Source organism: Lissotriton helveticus, chromosome 5_2 (genome assembly GCF_964261635.1).
Source record: "Lissotriton helveticus chromosome 5_2, aLisHel1.1, whole genome shotgun sequence".
NCBI lineage: Eukaryota > Metazoa > Chordata > Amphibia > Caudata > Salamandridae > Lissotriton > Lissotriton helveticus.
The window spans coordinates 2,195,427-2,211,690 of NC_136066.1; positions in this window are offsets into that span (position 1 = coordinate 2,195,427).

Below are 16,264 nucleotides of genomic sequence, written 5' to 3' on the forward strand. Positions count from 1 at the left end.
GTCTCTCGGAGACGTCGTAGTTTCTTTGAGGTAAAAAAACTGCCACGGGCGCAAGAATTGCCATATTCCATGCTATTTCCTGCAAGGCTGAGGGTGGTGGCTGAGGGAAAGACGTGGCTCTTCGACACGCCGGAGACGACCCTCGAATGGCTAGAGGGATGGCGCCCAGTGAAAAAAAGGAGTAGAAACCGGGATCACACCGCCGCCGAGAGGAGGCAGACCTCACAGAAGATGCGGGCACCGGGGATCAGGACTCCCACTGCGACCTACATCCTGAAGAAGAGTAGGACTAGCTGGGTCGCAAACAATACTCTGCACTTGGAAGTACGGCACTATGAACACTGACAATTGAGCTGCCTTGAGGTTCTGGACTGGGGGGAGCCTAAGGGACTCCAAAAGGCTGCTGCCTCACGGGAATCTCCCCTGACACGCAAGTATTGCAGTTCTGGGAGGGACAATAAAGCACTCTGCAAAGTTGGGGTGGCGGGCAGTTGTAGGTTCGCCTGGCAGGGAGGCAGGGAGGGTGGGTGGGACGTGGGAAGGGAAGGTAACCAACACTACAGTTTTTGTTAAGTATGCAATTGTTTATTTTCTGTTTGTTCGATTCAATCTGGTTTTGACAGCAATATGGGACGACACTTTGGCACTATCGGCTGCGCGAATCTCTAGATGCTTGATTCACATCACCACATGCAATGACCTGCAGGTCACCAGTACAGTTGAATACTGGCTGCACCTTATTATAGATAATGGCCGAAACTCCTTCACTTGAGCCGCAGGCTCACCGGACAACTCTCACCCTTCTCACCTGGAATGTCAGGGGCTTAGGTGATAAAGTGAAAAGAGGCCTAGTACTGCAATACTTGAAGCGCTGTGGCCCGGCTGTGGTCTTTCTACAGGAGACGCACCTGGTTGCGTCGGCGGTTCGAGCTATGGATCGATGGGGCTATCGGATGGTGGCCCATGCACACTTCTCCTCGGGATCTAGAGGTACGGGGATTCTTGTTAGGAAAAACTTTCCATTGGTGCTGCAACAAACACGAGTTGACGAACAGGGCCGCTTTGCGGCGCTCACCTGTCGGTGGGAAGGAAGGTTATTTAATTTGGTCTCTGTCTACATACTGCCTGCATTACATACACAATCCCACTCCGCTCTTACGACGTTCCTATTGGCACTTCCGGAGGCGACACTACTAATGGGGGGCGACTTTAATGACATAGTGGATGGCTCACAGGACAGATTCCCTGCTAGGCCTACGACTCAGAGTGGGCAACGTCTTCTTGGTCTAATAGACGCCCTAGGGCTTACAGACAGCTGGAGATTTAGGCACCCGACTGAGGCACGGTACACCTTCTACTCAGCAGTACATACATCTCTCACACGTATATACTATTTTCTGGTGTCAGCAAACGCCCTGCAGGATATAGAGGAGGTCATTATTCGTCCCAGGGGCATATCGGATCACTCACCAATAATGCTCACGTACACACATCATCTGGTCTGCCGCAGGCGTGTGTTCCCGGTGCATGCTAGCTTCCTTCAGATTCCGCCCATTCAGTCAACCCTCACACGTACCACTAAACAATTCTTCCAAGAAAACCAGGGCACGGTGGACTCACCCAGTACGCTCTGGGAGGCGTATAAAGTGGTCCTCTGGGGACAGGCTATGGCATCCATTCTGGGACACAAACGCGAGCGTCAGGCAGAACTAGACTGCCTCGAGGCTGAACTTACCGTGGCCATAGAAGAGCAGGAGGCCCACCCTTCTCCGGCAGCCGCCAGTGCGGCTCGCCTAAAACAAACAGAACTTTTGGCCCACCAGTGAGAACTAGCACTAACCAAGATACAAGCCACTAGACACAGGGTATATGAACTGGGAGACAAAGCAGGGAAAATGCTGGCTTGGCTAGATCGGAAGGAGAAAGCACGTAAAGTCATTCCACAGCTCATCTCTCCTACGGGCTCCCCGATTTCCGACCCTGATGATATAGTCAATCTCCTAGCTGACCACTATGAACACATTTATGCTCCCCAGGCAGCCTACTCAACTGCTGAGGCATATGAATATATCAAAGATCTGTCAATACCCAAGCTCTCCCCGGAGGTGACGCTCCTTTTAGAGGTTGACATCACCACCGATGAAGTGCAGGCAGCTACTTATGCCTTAGAGTCTGGCAAGGCACTGGGACCGAACGGGCTCCCAGTTGAATTGCATAAGAGACTGATACAATCGACAGCCCCCTACTTCCTAAGTATGATCTCCGACAGTCTAAAATTAGGAGAGCTGCCACGAGATCAGCGGCTAGCCACGATTGTTGCGATCCACAAGCCTGGCAGACCTGAGACGGACTGTGCCTCATACCGTCCGATCTCACTCATTAACGCGGAGCCTAAGATTCTCGCGAAACTGCTAGCTACGACTCACCCCTCATCTAGCGACACTGGTGCACCCGGACCAATCTGGCTTCATGCCACATCAAAGCATGGCCCTTAACCTCCGACAGCTTCATGCAGTCTTGGCACGTGCCCCCACCTCAAAGACCCTGCTGTCATCCTCTCCCTAGACTCCACTATGGCGTTCGACACAGTCGAGTGGCCCTACTTGTTCGCAGTGCTCCAACATATGGGTTTCGGTCCCAAATTCTGTGCCTGGGTTCGCTTACTGTACACTAAGCCACTAGCGCATGTTGTCGCAAATGGACGCATTTCCCGAGACTTCCCACTTGGCAGAGGCACGAGACAGGGGTGCCCACTGTCCCCGTTGCTATTCGCACTGATCCTGGATCCACTTGCGATCTGGATCAGATGGGAACCTTCCATCAAGGGGCTCCGATGGACTGACATTTGGGAGGACCGTATATCCCTATATGCAAACGATATTCTTTTGTACCTCACCTCCCCGAAAAAATCAATTCTCGAATTGCTGAACGGATGTGAAAAGTTCGGTAGAGTATCGGGATACAAGTTTAACTGGACTAAATCCATCCTGTTTACCCTTTCTGGTCCGCCGCCTATTCTGCCATTGACCTGCCCATTAAGGGCTACCACATCTGCATTCAAATACCTGGGTATCTATATAACACCTGACCCTGACGAATTTTATAGTCTAAATCTCAGCCCCCTCTTGGAACGATTCAAACGTGATGTAAAGGTATGGCAGACTCTCCCTCTTACGCTCCTTGGAAAGGCAGCATTGTATAAGATGATGGCTCTCCCCCGCTTTCTTTATGTTCTTGAGAATACTCCCTCCTTAGTCCCTGCTCGATACTTCAAAACGATTGCGTCATCGGTATCTCACCTGCTATGGGGAGGAGGGACGCCCCGAATAGCACATGATAAATTGACTAGAAGCTGGTACATCTTAAACAGATTCATTTCTGGTTACATGTCCCGCAAACTGAACCTACGTACCTTGCGGACAGACACTCACTGGAAGGCAGAGGACTGCTGGGCAATCTATACAGCCCCCGTCCACCCTCAGATCTGATAGGCCCGACGCATCACTCCGTGCAGCTCTGGCACCGGGCCAACAGGCGGCTCAAATGCTTGCGAACCATCACCCAAATGACACCACTGTGGGACTCAAGCAGGCTGGGCTTCCTCCGAAATAGTAAGGGATTCCAGGCCTGGGATAACATCGGTATTTCAGTGGTAGGAGATTTATGGAAGAAGGGTAAGGTGGTAGACTTCGCCCATCTACAAACGCAATTTGAAATGTCACAAACTGAGATATTTAGATATCTTCAAGTTAAACATGCACTACAATCGACTATACCGCTTGGCACTGACCTCGAGGAATCCACTCCTCTCGAGGATAGGCTTCTGACCGAACAAATGCAAGAACTGGCCACTTCCCTCACATACAGAAAACTAATTAATAACCTCCCAGACGCTACAACCACCCTGAAACAAAACTGGTCTGAGGAGATAGGCCCACTTGACGACTCTGAATGGCAAGAGGCCCTTGCCTCTCCGCGTGAAGCTGCGATCCCCTCTAGACTGAAACTGATCCAACTCAAAATATTGCACCGTACGTACTATACTAGACCACTTCTACACACGATAGGAAGAGCTGTGCATAAATTTTGCCTACGTAGTTGCGGGGAGGAAGGGACGTTTTTTCACACTATCTGGGAGTGTAGGTCAATATACCTATACTGGACAGCAGTGATGCGCACGATCTCCCAAACAATAGGCATCTCCCTGCTGCCGGAGCCTCGGCGATGTTTACTAAACATATGGGAACCAAATGACTTGAACCACCGACAGCAAGACTGGGTGATGTTGGGCATGCTGATGGCAAAACGTAATATCGCCAGGCTTTGGGGCTCTGCAATGTCGCCGACACTGCATAATTGGTGTAAAGATATGGATGAGGAAATAGTGGCGGAAAAGGCTGTATATATCCATCGTGGTTGCCCAGGCAAGTGGGGTAAGATATGGGGTGAATGGAACACGTTCAGGGGTAACATCTGCGAACTGCCGGGCATCGATGAGGGAAATGAGGAACTAGACTTCTAATAACTGTTTGGATGTATAGCTGGGGAGCTGATATGTGATTACTGTCATGTTTCCTACTTGAGATTTTACAGTGACTGTAATTGCTAAGGCCTGCTATTGTGTCTATATAACTGATGTGACAGTCTATTGAAGAATTGTCCTACTTGCTGTGTTGTTATAAAATAAAAATAAAAATAAAAAAAAGAAAGGACTACAGACACCAAGTACTCATATTGAAGTAAGTATAAATATACAACAATGGTCCAGAGAGTCCTATAGTCATCACTGACAGATAAAGGGATCCTCAAAATGGCGGTGCGGACTGTCCTGGGGTGAGAGAAGTCCCATCAGGCAGGTTTGAATGTATGGAAAAAGGGGTAGGAGAGGTGTTGATCTTGAGCTGAGCAATGACAAAGGTGTGCTGAAGAACAGTCCAGTTAAGACAAGATAAATTCTACCTATCACATTTGACTTCATGTAGCTTCTTTGAGAAATGTTTTACTGGCAGATGTATGAGTAGAGGGCCAGTAGGTGGCTTAATCACCTTTAACTTTGTGTAACTTGGTTGAGAGTTGTGTTTTGGCAGATATATATTAAAAAAAAATAATAAAGCCAGAAGATGACGCTGAAGCCTAATTTCTCTTCAATTCTGGCTTTCCTTTTAAACAGTGTGCACCATTTTGGAGGTGAAGAAAGCCCGAGTTTCTTTGATTTCAAATTAACAAATTAAATGACCAAGGATGACACTCCAACTTGGTCGACCGCTGATTTAGAAATCGCCAGGGAACAATTAGTGTTACACTGTACAGCTCTCATGAAACTTTTATACAGTTGCCATGAGCTCTAATCTCTCGTTTTTAGGTCTCGCTACAGCTATTGGGTTAGCAATACTATGTGAGAGTATAGTAAGGGGCTCTCAAAAATGCTCCCAAAGTCTGCAGGCGGATCGGGCACAGTGCATGTGCGCCGGGCGCGCGCACCATTTGTCCACCTGCAGACTTTGGGAGGACTTTTTCGGCCACTTTGATGTTCCCAGCCAGTTCACGCGCGCGCTCGCCTCTGCTGCCATATGGACACGCATTCAGATTACCATGCTTCAGCACACCCCCTCACCCCCACCCCCCTTATGCTCTGCGTCCCAGACACACACACAGCCGCACCCATGTACTTCACAGTTCTTTACAACAGAATTGACTTTGTAAGCTTTTTTTCAACTCATTGTTAAAGCACCTACATCTCCACTCGACATATGCTCCCTCGCCAATGTCCCTCCCACCCTTCCTTTGTTCTCTGCTTTTCTTTTAACTTTCAGCGCGAGTTCTCACAGGCTCCTCTCTGCCCCCTTCCTTTAATGGCCCTCCTCCTGCACAGAGCGCGCATCGCTTGTTGTTTGTGTCACCCGCTTCCTCTTCCCGTTCTTGTGGACTGCACTCATTTTGGGGGGCGTGTGGCATGTACCTCTTCACTGAAGAATGCCTCCTGTTCCTCCGCCTGCAGCATGCTGTTTGCACCTCACTCGTCCTGTAGGTAATGTTCCCCCTTTTTTCTTACATGTGTCCTAGCCCACTCTCCTGTTGTATGTGGCTTGCCCCCTATCCTGGAACTTTTGACATGCCCCCTCTCCCGGAGTATGAGATGTGCACACTTCGGTTGCATGTGGCCTGCACCCCTCTTTCTCATATATGTGGACTGCTTCCGTCTGGCGGTGGCAGAGAGAGGGGGTGGGGACGAGCAGCGCTGACATGCCACAGCTTCCTAGATTTTTTGAAGTGCTGCAGAACCGGTTTCTAAACCCAAACAATCCTTGACAACAACTGACGGAGCAACTGGCAGCTCTATTGTGTAAACACAGCTATTGTTGCGTGAAGGGGCCAGTCCCCTCTGAACATTGGGCACCACCACATCAACCACCACCGCATCCACCACCACCGTGTCCACCATGTCCACCACCACCATGTCCAAGACCAACACCACCACAACCACACCCACCACCACCTCCACCACCACCACCACCACGTCCACCCCCACCACGTCCACCATCACCACGTCCACCACCACATCCACCACCACCACGTCCACCACGTCCACCACGTCTACCACCACTACCTCCACCACGTCCACCACCACCACCTCCACCACCACCACGTCCACCACCACCACATCCACCACCACCGCGTCCACCACCATCACATCCACCACTACCACCACCCCCACCACCACCTCCACCACCACCACCACGTCCACCACCACTATGTCCACAATCACCACCTCCACCACCACCACCACCTCCACCACCACCACATCCACCACATCCACCACCACTACATCCACCACCACCATGTCCACCAACACCACGTCCACCACCACCACCACACCCACCTCCACCACCACCACGTCCACCACCCACCACCACCACCACCATGTCCACCACCACTACCATCACCGCTACATCCACCACCACGTCCACCACTACCACATCCATCACCACCAAATCCACCACCAACACGTCCACGACCACCACCACCACGTCCACCACCACCACATCCACCACCACTATGTTCACCACCACCATGTCCACCACCACTACGTCCACCACCACCACACCACCTCCACCATCACCACGTCCACCACCACCACACCCACCACCACCACCACATCCACCACTACTACCACCACCACCACCACATCCACCACCACCACGTCCACCCCCACCATGTCCACCGTGTCCACCACCACCACCACGTCAACCACCACCGTGTCCACCACCACCACATCCACCACCACCACATCCATCACCACCATGTCCATCACCACCATGTCCACAACCACCACGTCCACCACGTCCACCACCACCACGTCCACCATCACCACGTCCACCACCACATCCACCACCACTATGTCCACCACCACTACATCCACCACCACCATGTCCACCACCACCACGTCCACCACCACCACACCCACCTCCACCACCACCACGTCCACCACCACCACATCCACCACCACCATGTCCACCACATCCACCACCACCATGTCCACCACCACCACGTCCTCCACCACCACCACGTCCATCACCACCATGTCCACAACCACCACCACTATGTCCACCACCACCATGTCCACCACCACCATGTCTACCACCACCACCACGGCCACCACCATGTCCACCATGAGGCCACTACCACATCCACCACCACCACTACATCCACCACCACGTCCACCACCACCGCGTCCACCACGTCCACCACCATGTCCACCACCAACACCACCACATGCACCAACACGACCACACCCACCACTACCTACACCACCACCACCACCTCCACGTCCACAACCACCACCTCCACCACCATGTCCACCACCACTACCACCACCGCTACATCCACCACCACATCCACCACTACCACATCCATCCCCACCAAATCCACCACTAACACGTCCACGACCACCACCACCACGTCCACCACCACCACTACATCCACCACCACTACGTCCACCACCACCACCATGTCCACCATCACTACGTCCACCACCACCACACCCACCTCCACCACCACCACGTCCACCACCACCACACCCACCACCACCACCACATCCACCACCACTACCACCGCCACCACATCCACCACCACCACATCCACCACCACCACGTCCACCCCCACCATGTCCACCGTGTCCACCACCACCACATCCACCACCACCACGTCAACCACCACCGTGTCCACCACCAACACGTCCACCACCACCACGTCCATCACCACCATGTCCATCACCACCATGTCCACAACCACCACGTCCACCACTTCCACCACCACCACGTCCACCATCACCACACCCACCACCACATCCACCACCACTATGTCCACCACCACTACATCCACCACCACCATGTCCACCACCACCACGTCCACCACCACCACACCCACCTCCACCACCACCATGTCCACCACATCCACCACCACCATGTCCACCACACCCACCACCACCATGTCCACCACCACCACGTCCTCCACCACCACCACGTCCATCACCACCATGTCCACAACCACCACCACCATGTCCACCACCACCATGTCTACCACCACCACCATGGCCACCACCATGTCCACCACGAGGCCACTACCATGTCCACCACCACCACTACATCCACCACCACCACCACGTCCACCACCACCGCGTCCACCACGTCCACCAATCAATCAATCAATCAAGTCATTTATAGAGCGCACTACTCACCCGTAGGGTCTCAAGGCGCTAGGTGGGGGGGGGTGCCGTTACTGCTCGAACAGCCAGGTCTTGAGCTTCTTCCTGAAGGAGAGGTGGTCTTGGGTCAGGCGCAGGTCGGTCGGGAGTGAGTTCCAGGTCTTGGCGGCCAGGTAGGAGAAGGACCTTCCTCCTGTTGTCGCTCTTCGGATGCGGGGGACGGCGGCGAGGGCGTGGCTGGTTGATCTGAGGTGGCGCTTGGGAGTGTAGAAGTTGATTTGGTTGTTGAGGTAGCTCGGGCCTTGGTCGTGTAGGGCTTTGTGCGCGTGGGTGAGGAGACGGAAGGTGATTCTTTTGTTGACGGGGAGCCAGTGCAGGTCTCTCAGATGTCCGGAGATGTGGCTGTTTCGTGGGATGTCGAGGATGAGTCTGGCTGAGGCGTTCTGGATCCGCTGGAGTCTCTTCTGGAGCTTGGCGGTGGTTCCGGCGTAGAGGGCGTTGCCGTTGTCCAGTCGGCTAGTGACGAGGGCCTGGGTGACAGTCTTCCTGGTCTCGGTGGGGATCCACCAGAAGATCTTCCGTAGCATGCGCAGGATGTTGAAGCATGACGAGGAGACGGCGTTGACTTGTCTGGTCATGGAGAGGGAGGAGTCCAAGATGAAGCCCAGGTTGCGTGCGTGGTCCGTCGGTTTGGGTGCGGTGCCCAGGGCGGGGGGCCACCAGGAGTCGTCCCAGGTGGAGGGCGAGGAGCCCAGGATGAGGACCTCCGTCTTGTCTGAGTTCAGTTTCAGGCGGCTGGTCGTCATCCATTCGGCTACATCTCTCATCCCTTCGTGCAGGTTGGCTCTGGCGGCGGCGGGGTCGTTGGTCAGGGAGAGGATCAGCTGGGTGTCGTCGGCGTAGGAGATTATGTTGAGGTTGTGTTGGCGTGCGATGGCCGCGAGGGGGCTCATGTAGACGTTGAAGAGGGTGGGGCTCAACGAGGATCCTTGAGGGACGCCGCAGATGACTTCGGTGGCCTCTGACTTGTACGGTGGTAGGCGGACTCTCTGTGTTCTTCCGTTGAGGAAGGAGGTGATCCATTCCAGTGCCTTCTCCTGGATTCCGATGTTGCCGAGGCGCTGCACTAGGGTGCGGTGGCAGACAGTGTCGAAAGCCGCGGAGAGGTCCAGGAGGATGAGGGCCGCTGTTTCTCCGTTGTCCATCAGGGTTCGGATGTCATCGGTGGCAGCGATGAGGGCGGTCTCGGTGCTGTGGTTGGCTCGGAAGCCAGACTGTGAGGGGTCGAGGGATCCATTCGTCTCGAGGAAGGCGGCCAGCTGTTTGTTGACGGTCTTCTCGATGACTTTGGCCGGGAACGGGAGGAGCGAGATGGGCCGGTAATTCTTGAGTTCGGTGGGGTCTGCTGTAAGTTTCTTGAGAAGAGCGCTGAGTTCTGCGTGCTTCCAGCTCTCTGGGAAGGTGGCGGTGTCGAAGGAGGTGTTGATAATGTCCCGCAGGTGGGGTGCGATGACAGCGTCGGCCTTGTTGAAGATGTGGTGAGGGCAGGGGTCAGTCGGAGATCCGGAGTGGACGGAGTTCATTGTGCGGATGGTGTCTTCGGTGCTGATCGGAGTCCAGGTGCGGAGGGTGGTGGTGGGTGGCGTTGCTGCGGTTGTGGCGTGCGTTGGTTGGATGCTGAAGCTGTTGTGTATGTCCGCGATCTTGTTGTGGAAGTAGGACGCGAGGGAGTTGCAGAGGTCTTGCGACGGGGTGATGTCGTTGTTTCCGGCGTTGGGGTTGGAGAGCTCTTTCACGATGTTGAAGAGTTCCTTGCAGTTGTGTGCGTTGTTGTCCAGCCGGTCTTTGTATGTATTTTTCTTGGTGGCGCGGATCAGTTGGTGGTGTTTCCGGGTGGCGAGCTTGAGGGTGGTCATGTTGTCCGTTGTTGGTTCCCTTCTCCATACTTTCTCGAGGGCTCGGCAGTTCTTCTTGGAGCTCTTGAGTTCGTCGGTGAACCATGGGGTTTTTCTGCTGCCGGGTCTGCTGGGCGGGGTTCTCAGAGGGGCGAGTTCGTCCGCCCAGTTGCTGATCCACTTCGTGAGGTTGTCGGCGGCCTGGCTGGGGTTCGCTGAGCCGGCAGGAGGGTGCTGGCTCAGGGAGGCGGTGAGCTGGTCGGCTGTGATCTTGTTCCAGCTTCTTCGGGCAACCTGTTGCTGGTGTTGGTGGATCGTCGTTCTTTTGAAGGTGAAGTGGACGCAGCTGTGGTCCGTCCAGTGGAGTCCTGTTGCGTGGCTGAAGGTGACGTCTTTGCTGGATGAGAAGACGGCGTCGAGTGTGTGTCCGGCGAGGTGGGTGGGGGTGGATACCAGCTGCTTGAGTCCGAGGTTGGCGAGGTTGTCGAGCAGGGTGATGGTGTTTCGGTCGCTGTTGTTCTCCAGGTGGAAGTTGAGGTCTCCCAGGAGGATGTAGTCGGCGGAGGGGAGGGCATGCGGGCTGATGAAGTCGGCGATGTCCTCGCTGAATCGTGTGCGTGGACCCGGGGGTCGGTAGATCAGGGTGCCTCTGAGGGTGGTCTTCGGGTCGGTGTGGATCTGGAAGTGCAGGTGTTCGGCGGTGGTTAGGGTGTCGTCGGTGTTGGTCGTGATGCGGATGGTGTCTCTGTGGATGATGGCGATGCCTCCTCCCGTCTGGTTGCCGGTGCGGTCCCTCCGTGTGATCTTGTAGCCCTCTGGGATGGCGATGGCGATGTCGGGCGCTGAGGAGGCGTTCATCCAGGTCTCTGTGAGGAAGGCGACGTCAGGGGCTGTGGTGTCGAGGAGGTTCCAGAGTTCTACGGCGTGTCTGTGGACGGAGCGGGTGTTGAGTAGGATGCACTTGAGGTGGTTGCTGCTGGTGTTCGGCTTGGCGAGTGCTGGTGCAGGGTAGTTCCGGATGCAGGTGTACTTGCAGGCGTGGCAGCTGAAGGGTCCGTGGGTGTGCTTCGGGGAGGCGCGGTGACATCTCGGGATGGCGCCGGTGTTGAGTGCGATGAGTTCGGCGGCGTTGTAGGTGCGTCGGGTCGGCTTCCGTCGGTGGGGGCCAGGGGTCCTGGCACTGGGCGCGGTCCAGGCGCGGACGGGCGCAGACGGGCGCAGACGGGCTTACCTTTGGCGCGCCTTCGGCGCACAATCGGCGCGCCCGCTGCGCGTTCGCACGGTCGCCATATATGGCGAAGTGCGCGGGGGGGCGGAGCAGCTGGGAGGCGGGAGCGGGGAGGGTACACAAGAAAAAGGGGCGGGGTTAGCGGCGGTGGCGGGAAGCGGGGAGCGGGGAGGGGGGACGAAGGGGCTGGCGCTACAGGGAAATACAGAAGGTAATAGCACCAACAGCAGGAAAATACAGAAGGAAAAAGACACCAATTACAAGGAGACAGGCAACAAAATTATTAAACAGTTAAACACAGCAAAACCACGGGGGCAGGTCGCGGACCACGCTGCAAGGAGGCAGGGGGCGTGGCCACGCGGCGGAGCTCGGCGGCGAGGCAGCAGGCAGGGAAACACGCACACAGCAGCTGGCGGCCGTGCGGCGCGGGGGTGTCCTAGAGCTAGGTCACACTCACCTGCGTCGCACGGTCGCCATATATGGCCAAGTGCGCGGGGGGGCGGAGCAGCTGGGAGGCGGGAGCGGGGAGGGTACACAAGAAAAGGGGCGGGGTTAGCGGCGGTGGCGGGAAGCGGGGAGCGGGGAGGGGGGACGAAGGGGCTGGCGCTACAGGGAAATACAGAAGGTAATAGCACCAACAGCAGGAAAATACAGAAGGAAAAAGACACCAATTACAAGGAGACAGGCAACAAAATTATTAAACAGTTAAACACAGCAAAACCACGGGGGCAGGTCGAGGACCACGCTGCAAGGAGGCAGGGGGCGTGGCCACGCGGCGGAGCTCGGCGGCGAGGCAGCAGGCAGGGAAACACGCACACAGCAGCTGGCGGCCGTGCGGCGCGGGGGTGTCCTAGAGCTAGGTCACACTCACCTGCGTCGCACGGTCGCCATATATGGCCAAGTGCGCGGGGGGGCGGAGCAGCTGGGAGGCGGGAGCGGGGAGGGTACACAAGAAAAAGGGGCGGGGTTAGCGGCGGTGGCGGGAAGCGGGGAGCGGGGAGGGGGGACGAAGGGGCTGGCGCTACAGGGAAATACAGAAGGTAATAGCACCAACAGCAGGAAAATACAGAAGGAAAAAGACACCAATTACAAGGAGACAGGCAACAAAATTATTAAACAGTTAAACACAGCAAAACCACGGGGGCAGGTCGCGGACCACGCTGCAAGGAGGCAGGGGGCGTGGCCACGCGGCGGAGCTCGGCGGCGAGGCAGCAGGCAAGGAAACACGCACACAGCAGCTGGCGGCCGTGCGGCGCGGGGGTGTCCTAGAGCTAGGTCACACTCACCTGCGTCGCACGGTCGCCATATATGGCCAAGTGCGCGGGGGGGCGGAGCAGCTGGGAGGTGGGAGCGGGGAGGGTACACAAGAAAAAGGGGCGGGGTTAGCGGCGGTGGCGGGAAGCGGGGAGCAGGGAGGGGGGACGAAGGGGCTGGCGCTACAGGGAAATACAGAAGGTAATAGCACCAACAGCAGGAAAATACAGAAGGAAAAAGACACCAATTACAAGGAGACAGGCAACAAAATTATTAAACAGTTAAACACAGCAAAACCACGGGGGCAGGTCGCGGACCACGCTGCAAGGAGGCAGGGGGCGTGGCCACGTGGCGGAGCTCGGCGGCGAGGCAGCAGGCAGGGAAACACGCACACAGCAGCTGGCGGCCGTGCGGCGCGGGGGTGTCCTAGAGCTAGGTCACACTCACCTGCGTCGCACGGTCGCCATATATGGCCAAGTGCGCGGGGGGGCGGAGCAGCTGGGAGGCGGGAGCGGGGAGGGTACACAAGAAAAGGGGCGGGGTTAGCGGCGGTGGCGGGAAGCGGGGAGCGGGGAGGGGGGACGAAGGGGCTGGCGCTACAGGGAAATACAGAAGGTAATAGCACCAACAGCAGGAAAATACAGAAGGAAAAAGACACCAATTACAAGGAGACAGGCAACAAAATTATTAAACATGTCCACCACCAACACCACCACATGCACCAACACGACCACACCCACCACCACCTCCACCACCACCACCACCTCCACGTCCACAACCACCACCTCCACCACCACATCCACCACCACCACATCACCACATCCACCCCATCCACCACCACTACGTCCACCACCACCATGTCCACCACCACCACGTCTACCACCACCACACCGACCTCCATCACCACCACATCCACCACCACCACGTCCACCACCACCACACCCCCACCACCACCATGTCAACCACCACCACCACGTCCACCACCACCACACCCACCACCACCACCACCACGTCCACCACCACCACATCCACCACCACCACATCCACCACCACCATGTTCACCACCACAATATCCACTACATCCACCACCACGTCCACCACCACCATGTCCACCACCACCACCACAGCCACCACCACGTCCACCATGAGGCCACCTCACTCTATCTATCACCCTCACTCTATCTATCTATCGCCCTCACTCTATCTGTCTATCTATCTATCGCCCTCACTCTATCTATCTATCGCCCTCACTCTATCTATCTATTGCCCTCACTCTATCTATCTATTGCCCTCACTCACTCTATCTATCTATCGCCCTCACTCTATCTGTCTATGTATTGCACTCACTCTATCGCAATACTATGTGAGAGTATAGTAAGGGGCTCTCAAAAATGCTCCCAAAGTCTGCAGGCGGATCGGGCACAGTGCATGTGCGCCGGGCGCGCGCCCCATTTGTCCACCTGCAGACTTTGGGAGGACTTTTTCGGCCACTTTGATGTTCCCAGCCAGTTCACGCGCGCCCTCGCCTCTGCTGCCATATGGACACGCATTCAGATTACCATGCTTCAGCACACCCCCTCACCCCCACCCCCCTTATGCTCTGCATCCCAGACACACACACAGCCGCACCCATGTACTTCACAGTTCTTTACAACAGAATTGACTTTGTAAGCTTTTTTTCAACTCATTGTTAAAGCACCTACATCTCCACTCGACATATGCTCCCTCGCCAATGTCCCTCCCACCCTTCCTTTGTTCTCTGCTTTTCTTTTAACTTTCAGCGCGAGTTCTCACAGGCTCCTCTCTGCCCCCTTCCTTTAATGGCCCTCCTCCTGCACAGAGCGCGCATCGCTTGTTGTTTGTGTCACCCGCTTCCTTTTCCCGTTCTTGTGGACTGCACTCATTTTGGGGGGCGTGTGGCATGTACCTCTTCACTGAAGAATGCCTCCTGTTCCTCCGCCTGCAGCATGCTGTTTGCACCTCACTCGTCCTGTAGGTAATGTTCCCCCTTTTCTCTTACATGTGTCCTAGCCCACTCTCCTGTTGTATGTGGCTTGCCCCCTATCCTGGAACTTTTGACATGCCCCCTCTCCCGGAGTATGAGATGTGCACACTTCTGTTGCATGTGGCCTGCACCCCTCTTTCTCATATATGTGGACTGCTTCCGTCTGGCGGTGGCAGAGAGAGGGGGTGGTGACGAGCAGCGCTGACATGCCACAGCTTCCTAGATTTTTTGAAGTGCTGCAGAACCGGTTTCTAAACCCAAACAATCCTTGACAACAACTGACGGAGCAACTGGCAGCTCTATTGTGTAAACACAGCTATTGTTGCGTGAAGGGGCCAGTCCCCTCTGAACATTGGGCACCACCACATCAACCACCACCGCATCCACCACCACCGTGTCCACCATGTCCACCACCACTATGTCCAAGACCAACACCACCACAACCACACCCACCACCACCTCCACCACCACCACGTCCACCACCACCACGTCCACCATCACCACGTCCACCACCACATCCACCACCACCACGTCCACCACCACCACGTCCACCACGTCCACCACCACTACCTCCACCACGTCCACCACCACCACCTCCACCACCACCACGTCCACCACCACCACATCCACCACCACCGCGTCCACCACCATCACATCCACCACTACCACCACCCCCACCACCACCTCCACCACCACCACCACGTCCACCACCACTATGTCCACAATCACCACCTCCACCACCACCACCACCTCCACCACCACCACCACCACCACATCCACCACCACTACATCTACCACCACCATGTCCACCAACACCACGTCCACCACCACCACCACACCCACCTCCACCACCACCACGTCCACCACCCACCACCACCACCACCATGTCCACCACCACTACCATCACTGCTACATCCACCACCACGTCCACCACTACCACATCCATCACCACCAAATCCACCACCAACACGTCCACGACCACCACCACCACGTCCACCACCACCACATCCACCACCACTATGTTCACCACCACCATGTCCACCACCACTACATCCACCACCACCACACCACCTCCACCATCACCACGTCCACCACCACCACACCCACCACCACCACCACATCCACCACTACTACCACCACCACCACCACATCCACCACATCCACCACCACCACGTCCA